Source organism: Lemur catta, chromosome 7 (assembly GCF_020740605.2).
Source record: "Lemur catta isolate mLemCat1 chromosome 7, mLemCat1.pri, whole genome shotgun sequence".
In the NCBI taxonomy this organism is placed as follows: Eukaryota; Metazoa; Chordata; class Mammalia; order Primates; family Lemuridae; genus Lemur; species Lemur catta.
In genome coordinates this window covers 32,736,862-32,756,896 of record NC_059134.1, presented here as the reverse complement: position 1 = coordinate 32,756,896, position 20,035 = coordinate 32,736,862, and positions in this window count along the sequence as shown.

Below are 20,035 nucleotides of genomic sequence, written 5' to 3'. Positions count from 1 at the left end.
TACCACATGTACTGCACAAATATTTACAACTATTATATATCCATAAAAATTTAAAAATACTATCTCAGTGTGGATCATAGGTCAAACTGTAGGATGTAAAACTATAAAACTTAGAGTAAAAAAAGGAGAAAATATTTGTGACCTGAGGTTATACAAATATATCTTAGATATGACACCAAAAATAGAATCCATGACATTGTTAAAAAATGATAACTTGGATTTTATAAAATTTAAAATTTGTTCTCTGTGAAAAATACTGATAGAGAATTTTAAAAAAATATAGCAACTGACTGGGAAAAGGGTAGATATATTTTCAAAACACATATTCAAGACAGGACTTGTATTCCAAAAATATAAAGAATTACCAAACTCAACAAGAAGATAAATATTAACACAATGAAAATTGGACAAGGACATTTCACCAAGAAGGACACAGAGAAGGTGAATAAATACATAAAAAGACGTTCAGCTTTGGGAGACAAAAGGAAAATCCAAACAAAAATTCCAATTTGATTCCACTGTACACCTGTGGATTATTTTAGCAAATTGAATAAAAACATATTAAAAGGATAATGCATCATGATCAAGTGAGACTTATCAATTCAAGATTTCTTAAATATTTGAAAATCAATGTAATCAGATTAACAAACTAAAATGTAAAAGGAACATGATTATCTCAACACACACACACAAAAATGACAAAATTCAATATCTATTCCTGATGAAAATTCTCACTAACTGGAAATAAAAGTCCCTCCACATGCTCTCAGACATCATACTTAATGATAATAAACTGAATGCTTTCTCCATAAGATCAGGAAAATCATAAAGAAAAAACCATTTTAAAGCTGTTGTACTACTGGTAAGAATATTTTACTTTTAATGAATGCATTAAGTTGGAAGTAGGAAATCTCTATTTCTCCTTAAGCAAACATTCAAATATATACTTCGTATGTCCTTATGTAAGTGGATTTCCATTTTTGCCAACATGAAATAGCTCAGGGTCCGAGATCTTGGAACTACATTTGATTGAATGAAAACAGCGTAAACCAAAGCAGAAAGTGTGCTAAATGATAACAACATTGAGTGCTGCTTAGTTATATACTTGGACAGGACACGGAGGACCTAGTATGAGGAAGTACAAAAAGAGACAGGCCGAGCCATCATCTGGGGGCAATGTTGCAAAGAATGACTCAGGAGTGAGGGCCAGGCCCCAGCACACCTCCGTGCAGAGGACCACAGCCACAAACAGAAAGAGCTGAGGCTGATTCTCAACTCCTCATGAGGATTCCAGGCAAACTGCAAGGAGAAATTGAGACGATGTGCATGCAGACTACCCCATGAGGGCTGTCACTGAGGGAAAACAAGAGTGGCAGTGGCAGCTCAAGAAGCAGCTATTAGGCCCACAATGCAGCCCTATTCCAGGCCACGGGCTTTCTCCCAGGGGTGAATGCAAGGCCTGATTACAGGTGTTTCCGTAAGACTCTAGGGTTGTGAAGATCGTGGCGAGCCTGCCGATGGCCTGTAGGGAGGGTTCACCGGCCAGCTGGGAGTGCGGTGGAGAGGATGGATGGGCCCCTGGGGCATCACCTCACGCTGAAGTACGGCCCCCACTGCTCTCTCCTTCACAGAGGAGGCCTGGCCTTTGGGATACGCCATAATTCATCCTTCAGGGTATTAAACTGTACTTAGATTCAAGTCATGTGCACAAAAAAAATAAAAGTGTCAACTTTCACAACTCTGTTTGTGAGAGGAGCTTTATCTGTCCGCTGGGATGGGACATAGCCAAAGATACATAACACCAGAAAGACAGGAATCAGCAAGCAGTCAGAGAAACACTCCATCAATTGGCGTTCAAACAATATTCTGTGACAGCCGTCCTAAACCTTTTTGGCACCAGAGACTGGTTTCATGGAAGACAATTTTTCAACAGATGCAGGGAGGGAGACATGAGAGATGGTTTCCAGATGATTCAAGTATATTACTTTATTGTGCATTTTATTTCTATTATTATTACATTCTAATATATAATGAAATGATTATACAACTCACCATAATGCAGAATCAGTGGGTGGGAGCCCTGAGCTTGTTTTCCTGCAACTAATGCCGCTGCTGATCTGACAGGAGGTGGAGTTCAGGCAGTGATGCAAGCAATGAGGAGCGGCTATAAATACAGATGAAGCTTTGCTTGCTCCCCATTGCTCACCTCCTGCTGTGCGGCCAGGTTCCTAACAGGCCACGGACTGGTACCAGTCTATAGCCTGGGGCTTGGGGACAGCAGTTCTATGACATTGTTGATTCATTTTATAATTATATACTTATGTGGAATATGGAATATAATTATACTTATATGGAATAATGGTTAAGAAAATAAGCTTTGGAATCAGACAAGTATAGGTTCCAATTCTGTTTTTTCACTAACTTGGCAACATTTCTAATATTGTTTAATTATCTATAAAAACGGCAGAATACCTATCTCACAGTGTTGCTTCAATAATTTAATAAAATAATGTATTTAACAATGGTCTGCACAAAGTATATGTGTGGGTGTGTGTATCCATTAATTTGTCTCTATTAAAACTAATAATAGGAATAGAATTACTGCTGTTGTGGGACAGAACAGCGAGAATGATCAGCTTGAATATAGATAACACATGGAGGCCAGCTGGATTGAAACTTTAACTGCTTTATGAGTGCCAGAACCTATGATTACTAACACACTCAAAATTGATTTGATTTAATAATATTTAAAACCTGAGTAAATAGATCAATGACCAGTTACCATGTATCCAAGATGGTACAGACATTGACATTCAGATCATCTAAAAGTTAATGTGTATTAGCCTCCAAGAGATTACTTAATACAACCTTCCAAAATGTCTAATTCATTACCAGGGTGTGAAATTACTTATTTGTCCAGAGGTATGCAGTTCTTATTTACTTATTTATTTATCTATTAATTTATTTATTACAAGTGTGCAATTCTTGAATGGAGCACGAAGAAGGCATTTGTCACATCAGTACAGGCAATCACAATTAGCAGATACCTTAAATTACCATATTTTTGTTGTTCAACTCAGGGTATGATAAGGTCATTTGTTTAGAAAGTAGTTAGTCCAAAATGAGAGGAATTTCATGGTAAGTCTAGTAACTACAGTCCTATAAAAAGCATGTGGGGCTAAAAGGCATTGTAATCCATGAGATTATTGTCCCTGTGCGGTTGTATGTTTTGATGCCACAAAGACACTGCACCACATTCAGGGTCACAGATATTTCTTAAGGTGAATTCCAAACATTCCTTCACTCTAGATATTTAATCTGTTTGTAAAACTTCAGATCACCCACAGGAGAAGACTAGGAGTAGGCTTCTGGGGAGGATGGAAAAGGGTGGACTAAATTTCTGTATAGAATCTTTGTAATAAGGGCAAGAGGATTATGACAAATGGAAGGAGGTGAAGTTTAAAGTCACTCTACAAGATCAGGGTTAAAACTGGCTGATAAATTTCAGCATCCTGGGATGAAGGGCCCTGGATTAGTCTCTGCCACGTCTGGGCAGAGTGCCTACCATTGCCATTTTGAAAGTGAAGTCCCAAGTCTGAGTGCAGGTTCTGTCCTCTATTATTTATGTCATGTCACTTAACTACCCTGAGCCTTAATTTTCTTATTTGGAAATCTAAGGATAATATGTGTTTGATCAACTCACCGGATTAATATGCTATATGCTTATCACATTAGGTTAGCATGGTTCAACCAGGACTTATAAATTTTCCTGGAATTGGAATAGAATACAGAAACATGAGAGAAATTTCTATACAAATTATTGTCCTTGAAGAAAAAGCAAACTATGATGCAAAATAAAAAGGTTTACTGTTTAATACTGTGAAAAGGAAAGTAAACCTACTTTAACCTGAAAATGAAGAATAGCCTCTTAAGAGAATGAGGAAGGACCACTTAAGGAAATAGTCTTCTTAGGGGTTTAGATTTACAATGAATTGATTTAAAGACAAACTAAACAAATCCTGTTTTGACATAATCACGATGTCAGTTTCCGGAATGCCTGCAGTGGATCTAGCACTACCTTAGTGCCAGAGTAACAGGAATAGGCCCCATATGCAAAGAGGTATCTGAGTGACTGTAAGGGCAAAGGGCACTGAATGCAAAGGTGACATAAACAGCCTCCATGTGCTGGCAGCAGTCCCTTTGGGAGTGTTTTTCTGGTCTGCTTTGTATGCCAGGCATGTTCCCCAGAATCCTGCACATGCACCTGTGTGATGTTTATGACACAATGACTGTTCATCAGCTATTTTGAGGTTTGTTGGCACCATTATCTTTGCCACCTTCCCTAGTGTTAAGCCACTAAATTTTTATCTATTTTTCCATTATGACAAAATACAAATCCACATACAATAAAATTTACCATTTTAACTATTTGAAAATGTAAACTTCAATGACATTTAGTATATTCACAATGTTGTGCAATTATCATGACTATCTGCTTCTAGAACACCATCGTCACCCCACAAGAAAACCACATACTCATTAAGAGGTCACTTACTTTTCCTTTATTCCCTCAGTCCCTGATAGCCACTAATCTGCTTTCTGTTTCTATGGATTTGTATATTCTGGATATTTTTCATGTAAATGGAATCATACAATACATGGTCTTTGAGTCTGGCTTCTTTCACTTAGCCTAATGTTTTCATTCTTTGTATTTTTGTGGCTGAGAAATATTCCACTGGGGCTGTGTGTGTGTGTACTACATTTTGTTTATCCATCATTCAGTTGATGGACATTTGGGCTGTTTCCACCTTTTCACTATTGTGAATAATGTGGCCATGGATATTCATGCACAAAGCTCTGTTTGAATAAGCTGTTATAATTTTAATGTCCTCTTTCACCTCCTACACTAAGACTAAACCCTGCTCTCAGTGTGGTGTTAGTGGTATTCAGGCTTTGTCTGCGTTTCCATACTCTTCTCTCACCACTCCCCCATTTTTTGCAACCCCCCTTAACTCTTAAACGCACCCCATGGCTAAGGCTACCACACACCTCTGTGCCTTTGCTCATGTTTTGACACCACCTGAAATGTCCTCATCAGCCTGTGGAACACTTACTCACTTTCTGGCTTACATGCATACATTAATCAGCAGGTCAAACCCATTCTGTTGCACCCATTTATTCACAATATAAGTGTGTCTGCTAAACCCTGAGCTCCAGGGAAGAATAGAGTATGTCTGATTCATCTGTCAATCCCAACAGAGAGTTTGGCCACAGAGTAGATGCACCCTAAAAGTTTAATGAGTAAATGTATTAAGTATAGAGATGAATGGTGTTTACATTCCAAGAAGTGATAGGAGAGGTGAATTCTGCATAGTTATTTAATCCTGTCTTTAAACAGCATTTGCTTTTCATCTCTCCTTATGTTTCTCTATCCCAGCCAATTAATCTTGCAAGCTCAGCTCCTGAAAACAGCCCTTAGAAAAAGACCGAGATGTAGAGAACAATGGATATGGTCAGGAAAGATAAAGACGATTTATGACACTTCCGTCCTTATCTCCCAGGGTCCATGTCAATTAACTTTGCTTGCTGAGTCCCTAATAGAGACTAAAATAGACTGAGTTACAGTATTGAAATGCTCAGTTTTAGTTCCACTCCAACTCCCTGACACTGGCCGTGTGATCTCCAGCTACATATTCATTTTTACTCAATAATTTAATATATTCAGTGAAGTAAGTTATAAAGAGACTTTTTAATACAAAGATTAAAATATATTCAAAATTCATTCAATCCATCATCAGCTCTTAATTGTCTATGCTAATAGGGGAAAATTTTATATTTTACTTCAAGTGGCAAACTCTCATCATGCCCTCATCTGACCAAATTATATGTTTAAGACACAATAAAGCTCAATCATTACTTCTTCTGAGAAGTGTTCCTGGCTATTCCAGTCCAATTAAATGCTCTTTTCTTCTGCCATTATTGTGCCTTTTCTCTTTTTCACTCATAGAATCTGTCACTGTCCTGTGTGCATAGATACGCTTGTCTCTGTCCCCTCATAAGTCTTAAGTTTTATGATGGCAAAAGCCATGAATAATACAGTGCCCTATACATAGAAGGTGCTCAATCAATGATGTTGAATGAATGTCATACATATTTAATCAAGTTTGATAGAGACCTGATGTTACTAGACAACAATGAAACAGTCAAGTAGTCATGAGCAGTAGATTTAATTCACCTTGCAGAATAATAATTCAGATGGCCAGAAAAACATTTTTCCCATTAAAATGAAGAGTGAAATAAGGTTTTGATCACCATTAGCACAGCCGAGGCTAGGGCTTGAGGAAGGCTGGTTTGTGGAGAGGTGATTATAGGAGGCTAGGAAGGGAAATCTCAACCACTTTTTGGAAATGATGCCTGCCATAAAATCACGTCTCAGTTAAGTAATGAATTTAATTTTAAATAACAGGCAGTGTCTTTCTCATTTTATATTTTTGTAGCAGTTTGGAATTAAAACAATTACTATAACCCCAAACTGTCTGACAGGATCAAAAACGAGGACATTTTCAATCCAGGCCTTTCAACTCAGAAGACCCTCAAGTATAGAAAACAGTACTGTTAAACTACACTGCAGTGCTATTTTAGGAGGGGAAGAAAAAGGTGTCAAATCATTACATCCACTTTGATAGACTCTTCTGGCTGGTCATAATACTTTTTATAATATTTATAAATTTATTAAATGAACCCAAAAGAAATCATAAATTCAGAATTAGAGTGACTGCATAATTGCCAGTAAGTGCAATGTTGAAGTTATTAAATATGCTTTTATAAACCAGCTGTAGTTATAAGATGTCAACTTACTTAGAAAAGAGCTAAAGGAGAGTTCTTATTTAAAGATTCATAGACACAGGAGCAAAAAGATGAGGAATCATTTTCTCATTGTCTCCATTGTGTTGGTTGTCAGTGGAGCTAAGAAATATAAAATAGCTAAAATACTTTGTAGGATGTAAAACACTACAATAATTTCTATTACTATTGTTATTATAAACTCCAATTTGACAGATTTTTCTTGGTCATTTTACCTGTCATCGAACAAAATTTGGCAGAGAAACAAAAGAATCCAAGAAGTTTATCTTCTTTTGTTTCTGTCTCCATGAAAAGCTTTTATAACCATGATCTGCTCTCAGTATTAGAAACTATTTTGTGAAGGCAAACCTTCTAAGTTTGGCACAAATTACGTATTTGTGATTTTGCACTTTTCAGACTTGTTTTCAGATAAAGGAAGATCTAAAATACTATGTGTTTCTTAGTCTTTACAGCATGAATGTGATTTCATGGAGGCATATCCTATTTACATAACAACTTCAAAAGAATATGATCCAATGAATGCGATGCGCACTGTCTAGGGGATGGACATGTTTGAAGCTCTGACTCAGGGGGGTGGGGGAGCAAGGGCAATATACGTAACCTAAGCTTTTGTACCCCCACAATATGCTGAAATAAGAATAAAAAAAAAGAAAAAATAATATGATCCTAAGAATGTCTTTTGCTAACTCTGAATACTCCATACAATATATCTTTAGATTTGTCCTTAATATAATATTTTACATTTATATAGAGTTTTAATATTATTTATTTCACATATTTTCACTTCAGGCATTTAGATATACTAATGGAACTTGCTGCTGATTTCATATAAATGATCTTTGGTTTCTACTAGGTTATTAAGGATGAAATGTCTGTTTCTTTAACTACTAAGTTTGACAGTTGATATATCTGACATTTCACTTTGACACTTCTTGTTTTATTTTCATTGTGAAGGTACAGCCTCAGTCTTTCAAACTCACAGTTTGCCTTGTGATTATCTTCCAAACTAAATTTTTTAGAGCAATTTTTATGAAACCATGGATAAGTCATGGAACCAATGCAGTGAAGATAGCTCGAAATATCAACGGTGTTTGGGAAGAATGTGGCTAATGAACACTCAGTACGTAGATGGTTTGAGAAGTTCTGTTCTGGTGATTTTAATCTTGAAAATGAGCCATGTGAGTGACCTGAGACCACGGTGGATAATGATGAGCTGAAAGCTGTAGTGGAAGCGAATCCATCTCAACCTGTGTGTGAATTAGCAGCAAGGTTTGATGTTACTATTCCAACAATATTGGAACATTTGAAACAAATGGGCAAGGTCAAGAAGCCGGATAGATGGGTTCCACATGAATTAAATGAGGGTCAGATGAGAAATCTTCTCAAAGGTTGCCTTTCTTTGCTGTCACGGCATAAAGGCGAACTATTTCTACACCATATTGTTACATGTGATAAAAAATGGATTCTTTTTGACAATCACAAGCATTTGGCACAATGATTGGGTAAAGATGAAGTCCCAAAACACAGTCCAAAACCAAATATTCATCAAAAAAAGCTAATGGCATCTGTCTGGTGGTCCAGCGCTGGTATTATTCACTACAGCTTCATGGAACCTGGTCAATCAATTACAGCAGGTGTCTACTGCAACCAATTGGACAAAATGATGATGATGCTTGTGATTAAGCAGCTGAGACTGGTCAATAGAGACAAGGCCAATCCTCTTGCAGGACCACTTGTAGCAAAAAACAATGCTGCTCAAACTACAGAGGCTGGACTTGGAAACTCTCTGTCATCCACCATATTCACCATATCTTGCACCAACTGACCACTTTTTCCAGGCTTTGGACCACTTCTTGCAAGGAAAAATATTCAATTCTCCACAAGCTGTGGAAAACACCTTTCATGATTTCCTTGCCACTTGCTCTCTAGGCTTCTTCACTGCTGGCACAAACAAGCTACCATTAAGATGGCAAAACTATGTCAATAGTTTAGGCATGTACTTTGATTACTTGTACTGCTTCTTGTTTGAGATATAATAAATATCCTTTGGTTTAAAATTGGACATTTCATATATAATGACCTAATACTAAAGGGTGTTATTACTAATTGTATCTACTTCCCCCATCATGTGTGGGCCTATCACAAATTCAAGTTCACATTTAAATTTAGAGGATATTTACTTATACCTTCTATGATGACGAGTGTATGTCATTTCTGTTCTTAAGGAGTTGTAATTGTTTGCCAGCAGTACAAAATCATTTGCCAGCAAATGATATATGCACAAAGAATCAAAGAAAGGCTATATCGGCCTAGGTGTGAGAGGACATAAATGTTTTATGGAGTAGTATAGACTTCCTCAGGACCTGGAAAGACAGAATTTGAAGGAACAAAGAGAGATACAAATTAAAGTTCTTAACAAAGCCCACAATGTTCTGCATTGCACAGCTCCTGCTATCCTCTTGCACATTGAGGTCCCGCCACAAACTCAGAGCAGAGCCTGCTGACATGCCAATTCTCTGCCCAGAATGCTCTTCCCACTCTTTTACCCAGTGAACTCATCACATGGGACTTATCTTTAGTGTTAGTTTCTTAATAAAGACTTCTTTTGAGAGCACTAGTTCCAAAGTATAAATAAGGTCCATTTTTATAGGCTCACTACATCCTTTATTTTTCCTTAGGAATATATAATACATGTTATAATTATATGTTTATTGATGTGATAATTTGTGCACCATATTTCCTTGTCTAGCTGACCACTCCATGAAATCAGAGGTTGTATCTATTACAGTTTCCTGTGTTCTATATCCTGAACATGCAGAAGAATGCTTAATATATTGGAGTGATTGCATATTTTTTGAGTGAATAAATGGTAGAAAACAGAATGCTAAAGAGTACAACAATAGACCATTTCAATCTTAATTGCATTATGGTATAGAAGAAAGATGATGGATTTTGGAGTGAAGCCAATTTTGATGGAGATTCTTGCTCTGTGATATGCTAACTATGAGACAGTATTGACTTGCTCTGAGTTCCAACTTTTTCGTAGGTAAAATGGTCATGGTCACCCTTTCTTACGGGCTTGTTAATAGGATTAAATAAAAGAGTGAATGCAAAATGCCTAGTACATTGCCTAAAATACAATGATGATTTCTGGTATTTATATACTGGTACTAACTCTACAGTGATGTGCTTACAATATTATTAGTACTATTACTTTGAAACAGTTAAATTAAAAATGCAATCTAATCCACCAATCGATTTACCAGGCATTTATTGTTTATGTGAACACCCTGTGAAGTAACTTAATAAACATAAAGTTTTAGTGCACTGTTTCTACTTTTTGCTTAACTACTCAATTTGGTTATGTCTTATAGTTTTCAATTTTTAAGTTTGGGAAAAATAACATGTGACAGTTTAACCCAGGTCCCAGAAAGCCTTGATTGATTGCTTGTCCTGTGATGGTGAGACTATGTCAGGAAACAGTAAGAACTCTGTGTGTGTACGTGTATGCCTGTGTGTGTGTGTGTGAGAGAGAGAGAGAGAGAGAGAGAGAGAAAGAGAGAGAGAGACAGAGACACATACAGACAGAGTTTCTAAAAAAGAGATTCAATCACAGGAATCTCTTGGTAAGTATAAATCTAATGTATTGGATCAAGCCAACTACCCATGAGATCTATGACTTACAATTTTCAGATAAGAGATACAATATTGTTTATGACAGTTCCTATCCATTTAACTATTAAAAAGATGTCCAAAACTGCTAGATTGGGTCCAATTTCTAATGAAAGAAACTACTTTCAGCTAGAGCAATAATTATTATCTTGCATTTTTTTAATGAATTTTAACAGGAAAGAATAATGTCCATTTAAAGCATCTAATTTTCTTAGTGACTTTTAGTCAGTAAACCTGCATCATACATATCTTGTTCAGAATAAATGTACAATAAAACCCTTCCAAATTCAGCAATTTTTAATGAATCAAAATAAATGTGAAACCAGTAAGGATATATGCTAAATTGGTACTTTATAGACATTACCTATATATCAGAAAAATGTTACAAGCTTAAATATATTTATTCACATTTATTTTATGGTGTACACTTTTTCAAATCCACAGGTAATTTTGGATCTTAAATTAGTATTAAGATGAATGGAAAAATATTTCTATCAATTTAAAACAGTTTCTTGCCTAAATCCCTTCTCTGGCATCTTCTTGACAGAAATATTAAGACTTCCTATTTAGAGGTGATGTGATTATTTATGGGTTGAAATCACTTACATTTTAAACCTTTGATTTATCCCAAATGTGGCTTTTTTGAGAAAGTAACTCCCACTGGAAAGTCTAATCGAACCTTCAGTTTCTCCTTCACTGGAACTTCTCCCTCCTTAAAAGCTACATCACCCTTAAGTCAGGCTTATCATGGGATTATTATATTTTTATTTTCTTTTTAAATTCAAACAGTCATTGCTATTAAAGTTTATGTAGATTTGATTAAGAAGAGAAACTGGGTGATATATAAAATAAATAGCTGTTCCACAAAGTGAACAATTATGTACTAAATATCATAAATTATCATGAATCACAAATGATGACTACAATGATGATTCGAGTAGGTTTGGAAATGGAGGCTACAATGTAGTTCTTTTCTTTATATTATAAGTTTATGCTATTCATTCAGATTGATATAAAGCTAAGGCAAAATAGCTCCACATGTAAGCAGCAATATCAATATACTGCTCACTAATACACAATTAAAGCACAACACCCAAGTAAAAAGTGAAACAGAAAGATTTAGAAGTCAACAGGGGAAAATAGGAATTATCAAGAATTTATGTAAAAAATAAAATTTTTAAAGCATTTCAATGTCACATATATATCTAAAACTTAACTATGCTTGAGAAATATCTAGAAATCTTAAGCTCTGTAAATTAAGCATAGATTATAAAATTTCTTATTGTTTCCTTAGCACTATATTTTTTATTATTTTGTTATCTATCTGAAAAAAATTTTCTTTATTTTTCTTTATATTTCAAATTCCAGGGAGTAGCTTTTCAATGAGAATTTAATACCTAGTCATTTTACAAAATTTTCTTTTTTAGATACTAAGATAGAGAAACGCTATCCATGTCAAATAAACTTATCTTGGTAACCATTCTTTAAACAAGAGTACTGCTACTGACCAGATACATTCCAAGGTTGCAAGGAAGTGTAAATTGATCCAATTACGTAAAAATCTCTCTTGTTTATCTTAACTAAAGTAAGTCTGAGGAGGGCCAAGGGAGTGTAAGAATTGAGAAACATATACAAATTTTTTTTAACAGGAGAACTTTATTTATTTTGAGTGTAATAGGAAATGCTTTTATGAAGAAGTAGATTTTAAGTTAAGCCTTAAAGAAAGAAAGGAGTTACAAATATACTAAGGCAAAGTGACAATGTTCCAGTAGGGGAAATAGTACAAGTTATGTCCTTGAGCAAGAACGAGCCTGGCACAGAGGAGGACCTGACAGAAAAGCAGGAGCTATCTCTTGGCAATGCAAGTGCTTGGATTAAAAAGGGAAAGAAGCAACCCTTTATAAATTCAATATGAATGTAGGTGCTAGTGATTCTCAAATGCAATACAGACCTTTCTCGAGCATTCCAGACCCATGAATCAGTCATTATTACCAAGCATGTCCCCTTCGATGTTTCACAGATACCTTAAAGTCAACATGTCTAATATCTAGCTTTTTATCTTAAAATATCTCCACTTCCCCAGTGCAAACATACCTCCTATTCCTTTCATTCCCAGTTTGGCAGAAAGTACCACTATCCACTCAATTTTCCAAGAACTACATGTTGGTTCTTCATATCTGCTTCTGTTTCTCCCTTATCTTCATCTAATGTTAGATTCTACCTGATTAATGTTCAGATATCCCTTTCCTCTCCATCCCTACTGGCAGTTTGCAGGTTGAGGTCCTCATTTCTTGTTCATGCTCTTGCTGTAGGCTTGTTTAGTCTCCTCATTTTCAATATCATTCCCATCCTTCAGTTTGTTTTCAAAGTGTCCTTTAGAATTATCCTTGTGAAAGTAAATATGGCCACATCAGTCCCTACTTAAGAAATGTAAATGACTCTCAACAATCTTAGCACAAAGCCTGAAATTCATAAGAAAGGTATACAATATTAATAATTTGTTCAGCCTTGTTTGTCACCTCTTTCTACCTTGCACATTATGCTCTAGTAACACTGAATCTCTTGTAGATGCCAAATGGAACTTACTTTCTCTCATCTCTGTCCATAACTTTGCACGTTGCCTCTGTCTCAAATGTTCTCTTTATGCTTTCCCAGTTATCAAACTTTTCAGACTATTCAAGTAACTACCTAAGTAGAGCTTTCTTCAACTCCCTTAAGACAAATCACGCTTACTATTCCCACTACCTGATATATATCCTTATAACTCAATAGTCTACAACAATGTCTAACATGTAGCGACTTCCATCACCCTTGCTTGAATGCCTTGAAAACATCACATTACTGTTTTTCTCCCCTTGTTTCTTCAACAACTGTAATATTCTAGGTAACTTTTACTGCTCTTCTACAGAAGGATTTTACCCCAGATGAACTCCTATCTTCGCAAAGCCTTTTTTCTCACCTTCCTCCTCACCCTGGAATGTATCCCTTTCTTCACTGCAATCTTTTCAATCTTAACCAGTGTTTAATATTGAGACTAAAATATATCTTCTCTGAAAGTCCTTTTGATCATGCTCCCTTTAATATCCATTCATATCCATCTGCCCTTCTATCTGGCTATCTAGCCCTCCATCTATATATTTATTCATCCAGTAACACAACAAATATTCACAGGTTACACACTACATGTTAGAGAAACATATATAAATTTTAATTATTAAAAATGCAAGTGATAGAATGTACTGGGAACCCAATGGTACAAACTTGTTGATGAAGTGTTCTCTAAGCCATGATTTTCAAACCCAACTGTAATTGTGCAAGCTGTTAATTGCTGGTCTCCTTCCTAAGGTTGGCTAATGAAGAATTTGGTTTTCCTTAGTATTCAAATCTTCCATACAGGAAAAGTATGGAACTATAAGTCTATTTCTATTTTGGAAACTCTCCCGTATTTGTGCATTGTTTGCATCTCAGCAAGAGGGAAATTCTCCAATATGTGAGACAATTCAAATGTGTCTATGAGCTAAGTAAAAGGTGGAACTTTTTGTCCCCATTTGTGAAGAGTTTATTGTACCAGTTCTAAAAATGATTATTTGTCTTATTTGACAGAAAGGAAAAAGACTGATTTCTATGATCCAAGGAAGATGAACTGGCAATGAAACAAATGCCACCATTTTCAGGAAATATATGCCATATACAATTCTAACTCCCTACTTAAAAATATAGACATTCGAGGTTGGAACAATATATATTAGGCCCAATAAAAATACAGAAATTATATGTAAAAATTAAGGATCACTATGGAAAATTAAATCTCCTTGAAATATTACTGAGGAACAAATAAGCATATTTGAATAAAATTCAGGATAGAAAAACTAAGTATTATAATGATGGCAGTTCTTGCCAACTTAATTTATAGATTAAATACAACTTTGTAAATTTTCCCTAGATCTCTTTCTTCTTCTTTTTTTAATTGAAAAATCTTAAACTGGTCAGAAATAGTGTTCCTAAAATTATCAGTAAGAATTTCTTTCCCTTATAGCTATTAAACCATATTGTAAAGTTATAAAAAAGAAACATATTAAATAGGAAAAATTTCAAAAATGAAAAAATTTTAAAGTGACTTTAAAATATGGATGAAATTTCTGATCTCTAGGTAGAAAAGAACTATTCTAAGTATACGACAATGGAAGATAAAATATTTGTAAAATGGAAGCTTAAAACAATGCAAAATATTTATCAGCTTGGCAACATATATTTTTCAACCTCTTTAAAAAATAACTATAAATTAAATTTAAAGGCATGTGGAAAATATGTATAAGTAAGTATGTGCACTAATGAGAAGATTATATTGCAAAAATCACGAAATCCTTTCAAATCATTAAGAATTTATGAATATGCAAATGACAATCGTGAATTTGCATTAGCAGTTACTCTATAGAAAATGCAAATACCAGTTAAGTTATAAAACGTTCAGCCTCACTAATAATCAAGGAAAATGTCATCATACACATAAAAATATTTAATTTTTGTCTATCAAACTGTCAAAGATTAAAAAGTTAGTATCCAATTTTTTCAAGAATAAGACAGAAGGAGAACTCATATATAGGTAATAGGAATATAAATTTGGTGAGCATTGTGGAATAATATCTCTATTGTTATTTATATTTGTGTCCAGGGGCAGATATTTTAAGGCTTTGACCCAATATTTTTCCTTGTAGAAATTAAGCTGTAAGAAATAACCATAAATGCAAAGAATTATGGAAAAAGATTTAATCACAGTGTTAGTAAATTACCAAAAATTGAAATCAACACAAATGTCCAATATTGGCATCATAACTTGTGATATTTCTATACAATGAAATATATCCATTAAAATAAAAATTATAAAGGCAAGAATTCCAGACATGACACATTTTTCATGCCATGATGTTATATAATACAATTAATATGTTATATAACACAAATAAGATATTTTTTTATATAGGAAGGTAATAATAGTATAAACACCATAAAATACCAAGAAACTAGACTTATTTTTTTATTCCAATAGATTTATGGGGCACAAGTGGAGTTTCATTACATGGATATATTGTATGGTGGTGATGTTGGGCTTTTAGTGTACCCATCACCCGAATAGTGTACATTATAGCTAATAGGTAATTTTTTTATCCTTAACTACCCTCCTACCTTCCCTTTTGAGTTTTCAATGTCTATTATTCCACTCTGTATGAACCACGCGCACCTATACATTAGCTCCCACTTATAAGTGAGAACATGTGGTATTTGATTTTTGTTCCTAAATTGCTTCACTTAGGATAGTGGCCTCCAAGCTGCTGCAAAAAGACATTCTTTTTTTTTGTGGCCAAGTAGTATTCCATGGTATATATGTACCACATTTTCTTTCTTCACTCATCAGTTGATGGACACTTAGATTGATCCCACATCTTTGCTATTGTGAATTGTGCTGTGATAAATATATGAGTGCAGGTATCTTTTGGATATAATGAAATATTTTCCTTTGGGTAAATATCCAGTAGTGGGATTGCAGGATCAAATGGTAGATCTACTTTTAGTTCTATTAGAAATCTCCATACCATTTTCCATACAGATGGCACTAATTTACGTCCCCAGCAACAGTGTATAAGCATTCCCTTTATTCCCTTTTCATGACATCAGTACCAATATCTTTTGTTCTTTTACTTTTTAATAATGGCCATTTTCACTGCAGTAAGATGGTGCCTCACTGTGGTTTTAATTTGCATTTCTCTGATGATTAGTGATGTTGAGCATTTTTTCACATTTGGCCATTTGTATATTTTCTTTTGAAAAATGGCTATTCACATCATTTGCCCACTTTTTAAATGTTTGTTCTTTCTTGCTGAGTTGTTTCCATTCCTTGCATAGTCTGGATATTAGTCCTTTGTCAGATGCATAATTCGCAAATATTTTCTCTTATTCTGAAGGTTGTCGGTTTATTCTGTTGATTATTTTGCTCTGCAGAAACTTTTTAGGTTAATTAAGTACTATTTATTTTATTTTTGTTCTTGTTGCATTTGCTTTTGGAGTCTCAGTGATAAATTTTTTGCCTAGGCCAATATCCAGAAGAATTTTTTCTAGGTTTTCTTCTAGAATTTTTATGATTTCAGGCCTTACATTTAAGTCTTTAATTCATCATGATTTAATTTTTGTATATGGTGAATGATAGGGATCCAGTTTCATTTTTCTACATATAGCTTGCCAATTTTCAAATGATCTGTTTGCAGACAATATGATCTTATATCTAGAAAACCCTAAAGACTCCTCCAAGAGACTCCTAGATTTAGTAAATGAATTCAGTAAAGTCTCCTGTTACAAAATCAATGTACACAAATCAGTAGCATTTCTACACACTAATAACAAGCACACTGAGAATCAAATCAAAAACTCAATCCCATTTACAATAGCTGCAGAAAAAAAAAAAAAAACTAGGAAATTATTTAACCAAGGAGGTGAAAGTTCTCTACAAGGAAAGCTACAAAACACCGATGAAAGAAATTGTAGATGACCCCCTAAAATGGAAAAACATCCTATGTTCATGGATTGAAAGAATCAATATTGTTCAAATAACCATACTGCCCAAAGCTGTCTACAAATTCAATGCAGTTTCTATCAAGATACCAATGTCATTTATCACAGATATAGAAAAAATAATTCTAAACTTCATATGGAACAAAAAGAGAGCCTGAATAGCCAAATCAATCCTAACCAAAAGGAATAAATCTGGAGGCATCACATTACCTGACTTCAATTTATATTACAAGGCTATAGTAACCAAAACAGCATGATACTGGTATAAAGGTAGACACATAGACCAATGGCACAGTATAGAGAACCCACAAATAAAGCTATATACCTACAACCAACTGATCTTCAACAAAGCAGACAAAAATATACACTTGGGAATATACATCATTCGATAAATGGTGCTGGGGAAATTGGATAGCCATATACCTATTTTTAAATAATAATCACTGTTGAGAGGATTACGTGTAATTTTTATTTTATTCTTCATACCTTCAGGCAATTAAAAAGTAGAGATTTTCCAATTGAATAATATCTATAAAAAAACTCAAAGATCAAAGTTGGAAAAAGTTATATTTAAAGGTACAGTAATAAAAAATATGGTATTGGCATAAGGACAGACATATAGATCAATGGAAAAGAAAAAAGAAACTAAAAAGGGACCTACACATATACAGCTAACTGATTATCCACAATGGTTCCTAGATAATTCAATGAGAAAGAGATTGCATTTTTCAATAAATAATACCAGACTAATTTCTCATACATGTGCCCAAAAATAATAATAGTATTACCCATACCTTATACCAAACACAAAATTGAATTTGAAATGGATTATATCCCTAAATGTAAGGTAAAGCTATAACATGTCTATAAGAAAACATGGGAGAAAGTCTTTTTGACAGTTTAAGCAAAGATACATAATCCATAAAATTTTTTAAAATAATAAATTGCACTTCAACATAATTATAAACTGTTGTTCTTAGAATAGTATCCTTAAGAAAATGAGAAGATGAGCTACAGACTTCATGAAATTATTTGCAAAGCACAGATCTCATGGAGGTCTTGTATCCAGAAAAATTTTGCATAAAGAACTCTTATAACTCAGTAATGAGACAAAAAAATTCACAAAAATGGGCAAAAGTTTTGAACAGATCCTTCACAAATATACACAAAATGTATGGACAAAATTAGCACATAAAAGATGTTCAAAATTATAAGTCTTTAAGGAAATGCATAAAGCCACAATGAGATGCCTTTATATGCCTAATAGACTGGCTAAATTAAAAAGACTGACAATATAAAATGCTAGTGAAGAGGTAGAGCAAACGGAATTCTCATACACTGCTGAAGGAAATACACTTTGGAAAAGTTTGCCAATTTCTTATGAAGTTAAACATAAACAGATAACATGACTTAGAAATTCCACTTCCAGATATTAAACATAAAACATATGTCTCTATAATACTCATACTTGAATATTCATAGATCTTTATTCATACTAGCTAAAATGTGAAAACAATCCAAATTTCCATCAGCTGGTGAATGTATAAACAAATTGTGGTGCACCCATAGAATGAAATACTTCTCAGCATTAAAAAGAAAAAAACTACCTATATATTCAACAACACTGATAATTCTTATAAGCATTATGTTAAATGGAAGATGCCAGAAACAAAAGTCTACATATTGTATGATTCCATTTATATGACATTCTAGAAGAAGCAAAAACAGGAACACTCATACACTGCTGGTGGGACTGCAAACTAGTACAACCCCTGTGGAAAGCATTATGGAGATACCCTGAACAGATTCAGGTAGACCTACCATTTGATCCAGCAATCCCATTATTGGGCATCTACCCAGAAGAACAAAAGTCATTCTACAACAAAGACACCTGTACCTGAATGTTTATAGCAGCACAATTCACAATTGCAAAGATGTGGAAACAACCCAAATGCCCATCAATCCATGAATGGATTAGTAAACTGTGGTATATGTATACCATGGAGTATTACTCAGCCATAAGAAATAACAGTGATACGACATCTCTTTGGTTCTCCTGGAGAGAGTTGGAACCCATTATATTAAGTGATGTATCCAAAGAATGGAAAAACAAGCATCACATGTACTCACCAGAAAATTGGTTTCCCTGATCATCACCTAAATGCACATCGGGGAAGGGTACCAATTGGATATCAGACTGAGGGGTGGGGGGAGATGGGTGTATGCCTACATGATGAGTGCATTGCGCACTGTCTGGGGAATGGTCATGCTTGAAGGTGCTGACTCAGGGAGGTGGGGGGTGGGGGGAGGGGATGGAGGTATGACTATGTGGTGAGTGCCAGGCTCACTATCTGGGGAATGGACACACTTGAGGCTCTGACTCAGGGGGATGGGCGGGACATGGACAATGTATATAATCTGAACTTACGTACCCCCATGATGAGCTGAAATTAAAAAAAAAAAATAGAAGAAGCAAAAATACAGAAACAGAAATCAGATCAGGAATTGTTGGAAAAAGAGGTGTAGTTACGAGATTGAAAGCAAAATGACATGAGGAGACATTGTGGGTAATGGAAATATTCTATATCTAAATTATAATGAGTACCTGACTATATGTATCTCCCAATTTCATCAAATCTTCATTAAAAAGTTAAACTCAATTATATATTACATCGAAATCAATCTGACTTAAAAAGAGAAATTTAGGTTTTAATAAAAACCTTAATAATGTTTATACAGTTGTAATGAACATTTATCACATTGCAATTTACAAATACATTTTCACATAATCATCCTGCTGAATACTTATCACTGGGAGGGAGGTAGTATTTTTAGTATCATTTTTACAGTTAAGGACATTAAATGTTAGAACTTTTAGGTGATTTTTTCCTAAAGTATAATAATTGCTACGTGGGATAACTAAGGCTCAGATTTC